This window comes from Chinchilla lanigera, unplaced genomic scaffold (assembly GCF_000276665.1).
Source record: "Chinchilla lanigera isolate Chin_1 unplaced genomic scaffold, ChiLan1.0 scaffold00022, whole genome shotgun sequence".
Classification (NCBI taxonomy): domain Eukaryota; kingdom Metazoa; phylum Chordata; class Mammalia; order Rodentia; family Chinchillidae; genus Chinchilla; species Chinchilla lanigera.
Genome location: NW_004955423.1, coordinates 5,629,461 through 5,640,659, shown reverse-complemented (window position 1 = coordinate 5,640,659; position 11,199 = coordinate 5,629,461). Strand labels below are relative to the sequence as shown.

At 38.5% G+C, this 11,199-nt stretch overlaps 1 long non-coding RNA gene across 1 annotated transcript in view; it reads right to left on the bottom strand.

Moving 5' to 3' along the window:
- LOC102017469 overlaps positions 1 to 10,687 on the bottom strand; it is a 75,656-nt gene extending 64,969 nt beyond the window's left edge. Inside the window, exons 1-3 of the long non-coding RNA XR_260957.1 lie at positions 10,622 to 10,687; positions 7,718 to 7,842; positions 6,445 to 6,579 (exon numbers count right to left, since the gene is read on the bottom strand). This is a non-coding gene — a long non-coding RNA (uncharacterized LOC102017469). The remainder of the gene's footprint in view (positions 1 to 6,444; positions 6,580 to 7,717; positions 7,843 to 10,621) is intronic.
- Positions 10,688 to 11,199: the final 512 nt, after the last annotated feature.

Genomic DNA, 11,199 nt, shown 5'->3' with positions numbered 1-11,199 from the left:
TGACTCATTTGCGACTAAGTTCTTACTAAAACGGCGCCGGACAAATATTCAGTGAAATATACCAGACACAGAATCTTAAATATTACACAGTTTCTCTTATATGATAAACCTAAAGTATAAAAAAACTTAAGCACAAAATGAAAGATGGATTTATTAGTACCTATTTTTCAAATGGGAAAGGGACCAAGAGCTGGAGAGAGAGGGAGGGGAGAGGAGGAGAAGGGGAGGTAAAAGAATTAGGATGTGTTGTGTACATGTTCTGATTTCCCATGATGAATACAATTCTTATGTGCTGGAACATGTACTAATAAAATAAAAATTAAATAAATATAAAAAATCAAAGACGTGTGGTAGCAGTGAATGCTGAGGAGACTCAGCATTGTCTTACAGTGACAACTGCCCAAGGGGAAGCCATTACAGTTTCTTCAGGAAGCAGAAGGCTAATCCTATCAGAGAGACCAAAAGGAAGCTTGCAATGAGGTTAGGGAGATTTCTTTGGCAAAGAAGATTTATCAGAATTAGTGACTTCAATGTCCCCATCCTCGTCAGGGTCTTCCCATACACCCTCATTCCAACTTCCAGGATAACGTTCTTCCCAATCAATGTCCCGATTTTAGCAACAGACTCCCTATGGAAGTGGGATTGCAATTTGTCCCAGGATAAGATTCTGAGGTTGATTTTCAGTAATCTCAGCCCTGCAGCTATAAGAGATGAGATTTTCTTTTATGGCACCCATTGAAGATTTCAGGTCACTTATGCAGTAGTTGAGTTGGTAAATCAAATCCCTGTGCTCACTACTTTCCTTCTCCACTTTGTCAACTGACATTAGAAGCAACCAGTCAATCCCATTATGTTCACTAGTTTACCAAAAATATTTAAGAGTATCATATACACCATCACCGGATCCTTTTTCTTACAAATGATGGATTATATGTATAAAATAGTGATATTTCCATACCTCTCATGCCATATCATGCCCTGGAATATTGGAAACAGAATAATTTATTTATCACTTCAAAATCTAATCAGATTAGGTAGCTCATCCCAAAACTACAGAGCCCATTTAGAAAAGTCATCCTTTAAGCTCCATTCCTCTAGAAATCTCTTGGAACCAAAATCTGTATTAGTCAAGGTTATGCAGAATGTGTTTATCTCTATCTCTATCTCTATCTCCATGGGGGAAGGAATTATAAAGAGTTGGCTCTCATGATTATGGAGGCTGACAAGTCCCAAAATCTTCAATTGGACAAGAAAATGACCCAAGAAACCTTGAGACCCATGCAAACTAATGTTTCAGTTCAAATATGAAGGCAGGAAGAGACTGATATCTCAGTTCAAGTGTCAGGCAAGAGTTCCCTGTTACTTGAGGAGACACAGGAGGATCAACCTTCTTCTGCTTTTCAGAACTTCAACTGATTAGATGAGGACCAGTCACGTTTCAGAGCACAATCTGCTTTACTCAAGCTACTAATTTGAGTCAATCTTAACCAAATATACACTCACAGACACACCCGGAATAATATCTGACCAAATATCCAGATATCCCTATGGCCAAGCCAAGCTCACACATTCAATTATACACCACAGGACGTCAAATGAGAATGACCTAGCACTCTTAACAAGTTATAATTATGCAACTTTCTCAAATTTCACATATACACATGAGTACATGAACACACTGAAAGATCCATGCCATGAGGGATCCTGACATTAAGCTTCATTAGTTTCATAGCACTGTGGAAAAAATAAAACTGAATTTACATAAACATACATTCTGAATACATAGCATTAAAAAAAGCACTGCCAACAGCACTGAATAGCACTTCTTCTAAAGTATTGGTCTGGTCTGTTATTCCCAACACATCTGACAGTCCCTCTTGATCACTGAATAAAACCTAGCTCTGCTGTGCCTGTGTGGGTCATATAAATGGATATCTGACTACTTTGAGTGTTCTTCACTAAGTATATGCCATCAAAGGAACTGCTAAAAGTCCCTCTATCCCACTTGAAACAAACAGCACCTCTTCAGGTTTTGGACAATACTATATACCTGATCTTTGTCCAAAAAATAAAAGATACCCTCATTGTCACTTGAAAGTATAATAAGCTGGGCCATTCTGCTACACCGTAGGGTATATTATAGCTTTTGCAGCTCTTTAGTTAAAACTTATTTTATTTTTTAAAAGATTATGAAAAAATCATAACTTTGCAAATTTTTTCAACTTAAATTATTTCATAAGATCAACTATCAGGGTACCAGAGTCTAGATGCTCAGAGTGCAAAGTCCAGTGGGAAGCTCAGTCCCGAGTAGAATATTAAACAAGAAAAGCCTTCCTTTCCAGCAGCTGCCAGATTCTAACTTTGTAAATCACCTCAAAGAAAAACGGGGAAGGGAGATGTGTATGTTTTTTGTTTATCTTAGAAACACTACAGAGGAGATATCCTTTCCTTTTAAATGTCACTAAATAGAGATATCATTGAGCTGGTAATTCCAAGAGCTGTATAAGAAAAGTCAAAAACTCTGGAGTTCAGCTGACCCTTCATATTTCTAGTGAAAAATATGACCTGGCAAAAAAGGATTACAAGACAAACTCTCCTGAGGAGATTCCAAATCAAGACACACAGTAACCTTTCTTTTAACCTTTTATAATCTGTATAAAAAGAAGACCTTTCTCAGCAGTGTTCTCATCCCAAAAGAAGGTATTACCTAGGCACTGAAAAATTATCCCTGAATTCTTTTACCACAGGAAGAAAAGAGGGACTAGATAAATATTGTGAGGCACAGGATGGGTAAAAAGTTTAATGTATTAAAGGTAGGGGTGACTATAGTTCCTACTAACTTATTATACATTTTAGAAAGTGCTAGAAGAGAGCTGGGCATCATGCCTGTAATTTCAGCACTGGGTATGCTAAAGCAGGAAGATTGCCACTAATTCAAGGCCAGCCTGGGCCCCCCAATAAGTTCAAGTTCACAAGGCCAGCCTGGACCTGCATAGTGAGACCCTGTCTCAAAAAACAAACAAGCAACAGAACTAGAAGAGAGAAACTGAAACATTCCTAACATACACACAAACACACACAAATAACTAAATGCTTGAGAAAATGGAAACGCTAATTACCCTGGTTTATCTACACATAGTGTATACACAGATTTTCTACTGCTAGGACAAAATACCTGACATATGCAATTTATAGAAGAAAAGGTTATTTTGGATTCCAGTTTCAGAGATTTCAGTCCATGGTCATCTGACTTCAAGGCACATTGTACAAAATGTTATCTAACTTTTTTTTCTTTTGAGATACTGGGTATTGAACCAGGGATGCTCTATCCCTGATCTATAGCCTCTGTTCTTCCTATTTTTTTATTTTGTGACAGGGTCTCACTAAACTGCCCAGATTGGCTCAATTTGTGATTCCTCTGCTTTAGCCTCTAGAGCAGCTGAAATCACAGCATGCATTCCTGTGCTTGATTCAATTTTTTTTTACCTAACTAAATGTTCTATTTTTAATTTCCAGTCATATATTTTATCTTCAGCCCGACTAGAGTTAATATGCTCTGAATACATGCATTGATGTTCATTTTAAACTCATGATAGTCTCTTTAAGAGAAAGGAAGAAAAGGGAGGGCAGAGGAGGCGAGGAAAGGATCTGTCTTTGAGAACAGCATGAGGAGGCCCCAGAGAGTAGATTTAGAGGTAATGGTTTCAGCCCACCACAGATGTCCCCAGAGCATCTGTCTGTCCACTCCATTCTACCCTCCCCATTCATTACACTTATTAAAATCTATAGACTCACAGAATGTGCTGAAGTGCTATTAGATGTAGGGAATACATCAACATATGAAAAAATACAAATGAAATCAATTATATGGAAGAAAACAAAATTCAAAAAATAGAAGTAACCATGTATGGTGGTGCACGCTTGTACTTCCAACACTCGGGAAGCTGAGCCAGGAGGATCAAGGGCAGCACACCGTAGTGGCTTCAAGGCCAGCCTGGATTGCACAGCAAGGCTCTGCACCTCCCTAAAAAAGAAGTAAAATGTATCTAACTTTTAAAAAGACAAATTTGAGTTCTGAATGTTGCAAATACTTAATGTTTACTTTATTCTTTTATTCTACACCTTTATAAACATACACAAAATATTTTATAAGACGAGATTGGTTGTAAAGTGAATTAAGAAAAGCTAAAGGACCAGAGGTTAGGAAGGAAAGGTAGAACCCTTTATTAGTTGGCAACCAATTGAGTGCCCATCAAGAAACTGCTAAAGCAACCAATGGACCATGTGCCTTAAAAATAATGTCTAAAATAATGTCTTGATCTTTTTGTCTCATGCTCACCCCAAAAGGAATTGATAGTTTATTTTCCCATTTTATTACCTCTCTGTTCTTAATTTTATCATCAGTTTGATAGTTTTCTTTAAAAATGAGTGTTGCAAAGGAATTGCAAACATGTCTGTAACAACCCACATTAGGGACTCCTCCTTCCTCTCAGGAATATTCCTATTTCCCATACCTTTTCCCCAGTAAAATTTCCTACTCTTAAAAAAAATAAAAAAGAAAACATGTCCATGAAAAAAATCCTTCATACAGATGTTTATAGCAACTTTATTCACAATTGCTAAAGCTTAGAATCAATGAAGATGTCCTTTAGTTGGTAAATGAACTAATTGTAGCACATCCAGACAATGGAATATTATTCAACGCTAAAAATAAAAGAGCTATCAGTCCATGAAAAGACATAGATGAAATTTAAGTGCTTATTACTACACATAAGAAGCCAATCTAAACAGTTAAGTACTGTTTTTTTTTCAACTATGTGACATTTATTGTGGAGACAGTAAAAGGATTAGTAGTTACCAAGTATTGGGGGAGGGGCAAGAGGAATGAATATGTTGAATATGGATAATTTTAGAGCAACAAAACTCCTGCATGATACTATAATAGTGGGTACATGTCATTATAGATTCATAAAAGCCCAGAGGATATACAACACACTAAGAGTAAACTTTAAACTATGAACTTTGAGAGAAAATGATATGCCAGGTAGGTTCGCCAGTTGTGAGAGGAACACATTCTGTGAGATGCTGATAATGGTGGAATCTGTGTGCAGGGGTAGAAGGGTATAGGAAACCTCTATACCTTTGTCTCAGTTTTGCTGAGAAGCTAAAACTGCTCTTTCTACAAAGTCTTTTTAAATGACTGTGTTATAAAAAAAAAAAAATCCAAACTAGCAAAGACCTTGAGTGGTTATCTTCTACCTCTCTACATTAGATGGCATGACAATAAAGTCACCTCAGGCAGATGAAGAGCTATGTTATTTTTAAAATGCCCAGATAGCTCACTTGAGATGTTAGTAAGAATTGCCTCCTCAGTATTCTATAGCCATAATGAGGAGGAGGCCAAGGAAAGAAAACAAAGAGACTGAGAAAAAGAAGCTGCTTTTGCTGCACCACTAAGAGAAACAGATCCCAGGTCTGATTCCCGGGGCTCCAAGAAGAACTCGACAACTGCATTCATCTGCTACCACTGTTAAAAGCCAGGCTACCTCAAGAGGAACTGCCCTAAGAGGCCCCATGGGCCATGCCCTGGATGCAAAGGAGACCACTGGAGATCAGTCTGCCCTCTGAGGTGGAGGCCCCAGAGCTCAGACCCATGCTACCAGTTAGTCCAACAGGAATGAGAGGGCTTGGGGCATGGTCTGCCTTCTCCCTCTGGCCAGACCGTCATCTCCATCAAGGAGTCCTGGGTAATCATGACTATGGAGGAACAAGAAAACAGCCTGTTGCTAGTCACAGGTGCAAGTCTCTCGGTCCTTCTTTTCAATCCTGGCCTTCCTTCCAGCCATCATACCTCAGTGAAAGGAGTCACTGGTGAGGAGGTAATATGCTATTTTTGACAACCCTTAGGCTGTAACTACTTATTAGATCCTTCTTGCATATCTCTGTCTTCCTGAGAAACCACTTTGAAGATACCACCACGTATTACAGCAGCCATTGATATTTTCCTACTAATCTATCCATAACTGTGTTGTTTGTATTGTTCCTATCCTATTTCATAATGTATGTTTATTATTATGTGTTTCCTACAACAACCATTGAGAATAGTTAATGATTTTTCAGTAGGTCACTCATGTATAGCTCTATTTATTTTCTTTAGAAGCCACTTTGAAGATACCAAAGTATAGCACAACAACTCTTGATAATCTCTTACCTCTTTTGTCTCTAACTCACTATTATTTGTCTATTTGTTTTCCTGAGAAACTATTTTGTAGATAATAATATGTAAAACGATAACCATTGATAATTTCCTACCATTTTGTCTGTAATTTGCTAAGTCCCCCCTATTATTATGTTATCCTTCTTTTATTCTTTAAAATAAAAAATGAAAATTTAAAATGTCCAGAGGAAAAGATTCTACAACCTCCCAACATTAGCAACACTCACTGTCAGAAAATTCTCTCATCTGTAATCTAAGTCTCTCATGATGCTATTCAAATCAGTTTCCACTCTGCAGAGCCGAGTCAATATTGAGAACAGCTGGTCTTCAGTCTCTGTGCAGAAATTCTTCATTCGCTGCCACTGCAATGTAATGAGGTGGCATGAATATTCTGCGTAGTTTTGGATTAGTCTTTAGTTTATATCCTTGTCCAAGCTGATTAACCCCAGCTCTGGAGCCTACCCAGAGTTCACTCATACCCTTATCTGTACTCCCACATCACTCTGCAAGCATCCCCACTAGAATGTTCTCACAATTTAGTGTAATTACACGTTTGCAGCACTATCTCTCCACAGCACCTCCTCTTACTTGCATGCCTAGCTCTTTGGCTGATGTGTTACAGGTCCCCATAAATGACTGTCAAATGAAAGAATGAGTGAAATCCCACGCGTAGCTAGCTCTCCTCTGCCAGCTAAGTTTCTTTTGATAACAGCAGCCATTAATTGTAGTCATATGAGCAAAAACAGAAAATGTATTGAAAGAATACTGGCAGTAAGAACTAAACAAAGGTTCAAAAAGTGTAGGAAGAACTGTAGGTATGGCTCAGTGACAGAAAACTCGCCTAGTATGTGGGAGGCCCTGGGGTCTATCCTGAGCACTGAAAAAATAAAAGAGGAGGGTGGGTTTGAACAAGGACATTGCCTCCGTAAGAAGTTATAGGCCTTCTTTCAAGAATACGGCAATATATTTCAGCTACTAACAACCCTGTTTCTCTTCCTGCACTATTTCCAGTTAATAAGAGACAAACTGATTGGCCTAACTCAGGTCAGGTGACACTTCTGAACCAGTTAGTCATGGGCCTAGAGATAGAGATATCTAATGTGAAGAGGTCATCAGGGCAGGGTCAGGAGAGACATTTTGTGCATACGCTCCTTAAAGAGGAACCATGTTTTGTGGAACCACCAAGATGTTTCTTACAAACAATAGCTGATCCCTCAGTACATCATCACTGTTGAGTTCTTGTGAGGGTTTCACAGAACTGCATGAACAAGATAGCTGAATTTTTTATGTGTGCTTTACTATTTCTCTTTAAGCTCTCTGGTACCAAGATTTAAGGAGATAAAACTGTGTTACTGATTTGAAGTGTGATTTTTTTTGAGCAGTGGATCAGTCAGTGCTTGAGCTAACGACAAATATTATCACAAGATTTATGGCACAGAGAAAAATCTTTCAGAAATTCAGTATACTTTAAATGTCGCTGAATTGGTAGCAGACACACACCTGAGATATTGAATTCAAAGAGCTAAAAGGAAGTAGCATAGCCAGCATCTCAAACACCCTGCCAATGGACCCAGGATGCTAGAATCATCCCGAATTTCCTCATGAGGACATACGCCAAGACCACACTGGAAAAGGAGGAAAAGAACAATTGTTTGGCTACACAAATAATAATACTTTGCAGAAAATTTAGCAGTTTTTATTTAAATTATATTCTTTCATGTCTGTTGTTTATTTTGTAATTGAGCCTAAATTATAAAATAAAATCAAAATGGCCATGTACAAAAATTCTCTGCATATCTTCCACTAAGAGGAAAAATCAATTTCCCCACCCACTAAATCTAAGCTGACATTGACACTTGATTTGACCAAATGGGGAGGAAATAACTGAGTAAATTCTAGCCCTAACCTTTGAGAAACACATGAACAGACAGGAAAAAAAAAAAGAAGAAGAAGAAGAAAAGAAACCATGTAAAGACCCTTAAATTTGGAGGGTCCAAATTTAGACCCTTAAATTTGTATGTTTGTTACGTAGAAAAATTTAAGGTATACATCACCCAAACATAGAGGTCTATTGTCTTTTATTTGGTTTGGTACAGTTTATAATCTTCATTCAAACAATTTGTTTAGTGTAGCTCTCTCCGTCTCTATCTATCTATCTATCTATCTGTCTCTATATATATATATGAGGTAAGTTCGAGTTTGGTTTTCTAACATTTGGAAATAATTTTCAGTCCTAGAATTTGGCTAATCCAGAATTGTTCTTTCTCAAGTTGAGATACTGAAGTAGTCTATAAAATCTTCCTTAAAATGTCTGCCCAGTTTCAAAATTCTTGCTCCTCTTTTCCGCATCATTTACTGAGAGAATTAAACTTATGTTTTATGTGCTTCCAGTTCTGTTCTCCTGAGTGAGTTAACTGAAAGTTAACTGGGTAGTTGAAATCTATGGACCATCTCCCCGGATGTGGAGATTTGGCTCTGTTCCACTTCATCTTCCCTGACTTCCTGATTTGGAGATCTGTCACAAGGCCCTGCTGTGAGATCTTCTTTATTCTGTGTTTCTTTTATCTTTACCCAGAGACTTTCAAGAGTTTTTCTTTGTTCCTCGCATTTCCATAGTTACTTTGGTATTTGAATATCTTCCTATGTCTCGTCCTGCTACAGAGAGGTTTATGGATGTGTAGTTTGCATATAGAATGAGAGCTGGGATACTTAATAATTAGCACAGAAGCCAGCCTAGAAATTCCCGCAGCTGGCCATATCATATACCCTTCTGTACTCATTATTTTTACTGTTTTGGGTAATATTCTGCTTCTCAAAGACTAAATGAGTCACAGTTTCCTGCCTTGAAAAATCAAATTTATTTTGTATGGCGCCATCTCTTATTCATTTTTAATCTCATACCTTTATTGTTCCTAAGTCAGTTTCCAGCTTCTGATTTGCTTTCTCCCATGACAATTAGTTGGCTTTCTACATCTCATTTACTCTACTCCCTTTCCTCTTAATCTAGCCTGTCTTTTCACTTCTGACAAGGGACTGTGATCATCCAGTAAGCGAAAAAACTAAAAGTCTTTGGAGCAAGAGTTAGAACACATTATTCTGAGAGATTTCTTCCACCCTTAGTATTTCTCCACACACCAGCACACCACAGAACCAGCGGCCTCTTTTCATACTCCCCACCTGCCACTCTGAAACAAATCACGATGCCCTGTAATGCAGGGTGGGGTGGCTGTGTGGGAAAATTGGGACACTACTGATTTAAAATATCAAAAGGATACTTTTCTATTTATTTACATGTGGGAAAAAGTAAATGGGAAGGGTTTGTTTGTTTATCTGTTTGTTTTACAGTAGTAGGGTTTCCACTTAAGGTCTTTGCATTGGGATAGCTACATCACCACCCCATTTTTATTTTTATTTTGAGACAAGGTCTCACTAAGTTGCCAGAGCTGGGCTTGAGCACTTGCAATCCTCCTGCCTCAGCCTCCCAGGGTGCTGTGATTATAGGGTGGCAGCATCACACCCTGTTCCAAAGCCAAGCATTTGATCCCATTCCTCAAAATGCACTTACTGAGCACCTTGGTAATACAGTTTTACACAAAACAACTCATTCAGTCCTCTCAGCAATGCTGTGAGATAGGCATCATTTCCATCCTTAATGTAATGATAAGATCGTTAAGGCACAGAGGGATCCAGTTACTTGCCAAAAGTCACCAGGACAGTGAGAGGCAGGATTTGAGTTCATTTGAAGTCAAGATTTGAAATCAGCTGTCCAGCCACAGGCTCTGCTTGGGTACTGTACTGTACTGCCTTTCTACCAAACAGTGTATGGAATATGGTCCACACGCATGATAGACTGAGTATGCCAGAAGGTCAGGAAACTTTGTATAAGGAGGAAAGAAAGACAGTCATTCATTTCACACAAAAAAAAAAACACAAACAAACAAAAAAAACTAAAAACAGAAATGTGGGATAAGAGTTACAGTATTTGACTGGAAGACACTAAGAAAATATGATAGCTTGAAAGCAAAGAAAAAAAAGCTCCAGGTTGGTGTTTTCAAGAACGATCAATGAAACCAGTCTGACTAAAGCAGAGAACTTGTGTGGTACATAACAGGAATTAAGACTGATGTGCTAGGCATGAATAATTTTTGGCCTATGTACAATTAAATCTAAGTCTGGACTCAGTAATTACGAATGAGAACCCTAATGTTTTTCTCAGTAGGGAGCTAAAGTCCCTCATTTGCTGTGAGACAGAGAATACATTAGGGAGGGAAAACCCTGAGAGGGACAGTTAAGCAACCATTGCAGTAGTCTCAGTAGTGGGAGGTTAAGAGGGTCTTGGGCCAGCATGCTGTAGGGAAGGGAAGGACAGAGAGACAACAATCAACATCATTCACAGAGGGTTACCTGGCCGTGGTGACAGACTGGATGGGAAAAATAAGAGACGTTGGAGATAATTCAAACTGCCAAAGCCTGTGTGAATAAGAACATAATAATGCCATTAATAGAAATGAGGACATTTAGAAGAAAGCTGATTTAGAAACCCATTCAGATCTGCAATATGTACTAAATTTGGGGTGAATGGATGACATGCAAGATGGAACACTGAGTTAATTAACAAATAGCTACTAAATACCTACTGTGTGCGAAGGCAGTATACCAGAGCCTAGGGATGCTTCTGTCACAAAACAGACAAGGTCGTTACCCTCTCAGAGTTTGGAGTTTAGCTTTAGGCAGATTAGAAGAAAGCCAATTGAATGGAAGTAGGGGCTAGAACCCGGATGCCAGAATTTTGTAAAAGAATCTTGAGTTATCTACATAGCCCCTAGGCTGGTGTCAACTATTCGCAGCTCATACCTATGTATGTCACTGAGCCTGGGGCTGAGTTCTAGAGCAGAAAAACCAGCAAGTTAGGTGTAATCAGCATACAGGTAAGAGGTCTCACACTGGTGCCCAATGGCCTTATGGGATATGGCCCATGGGCC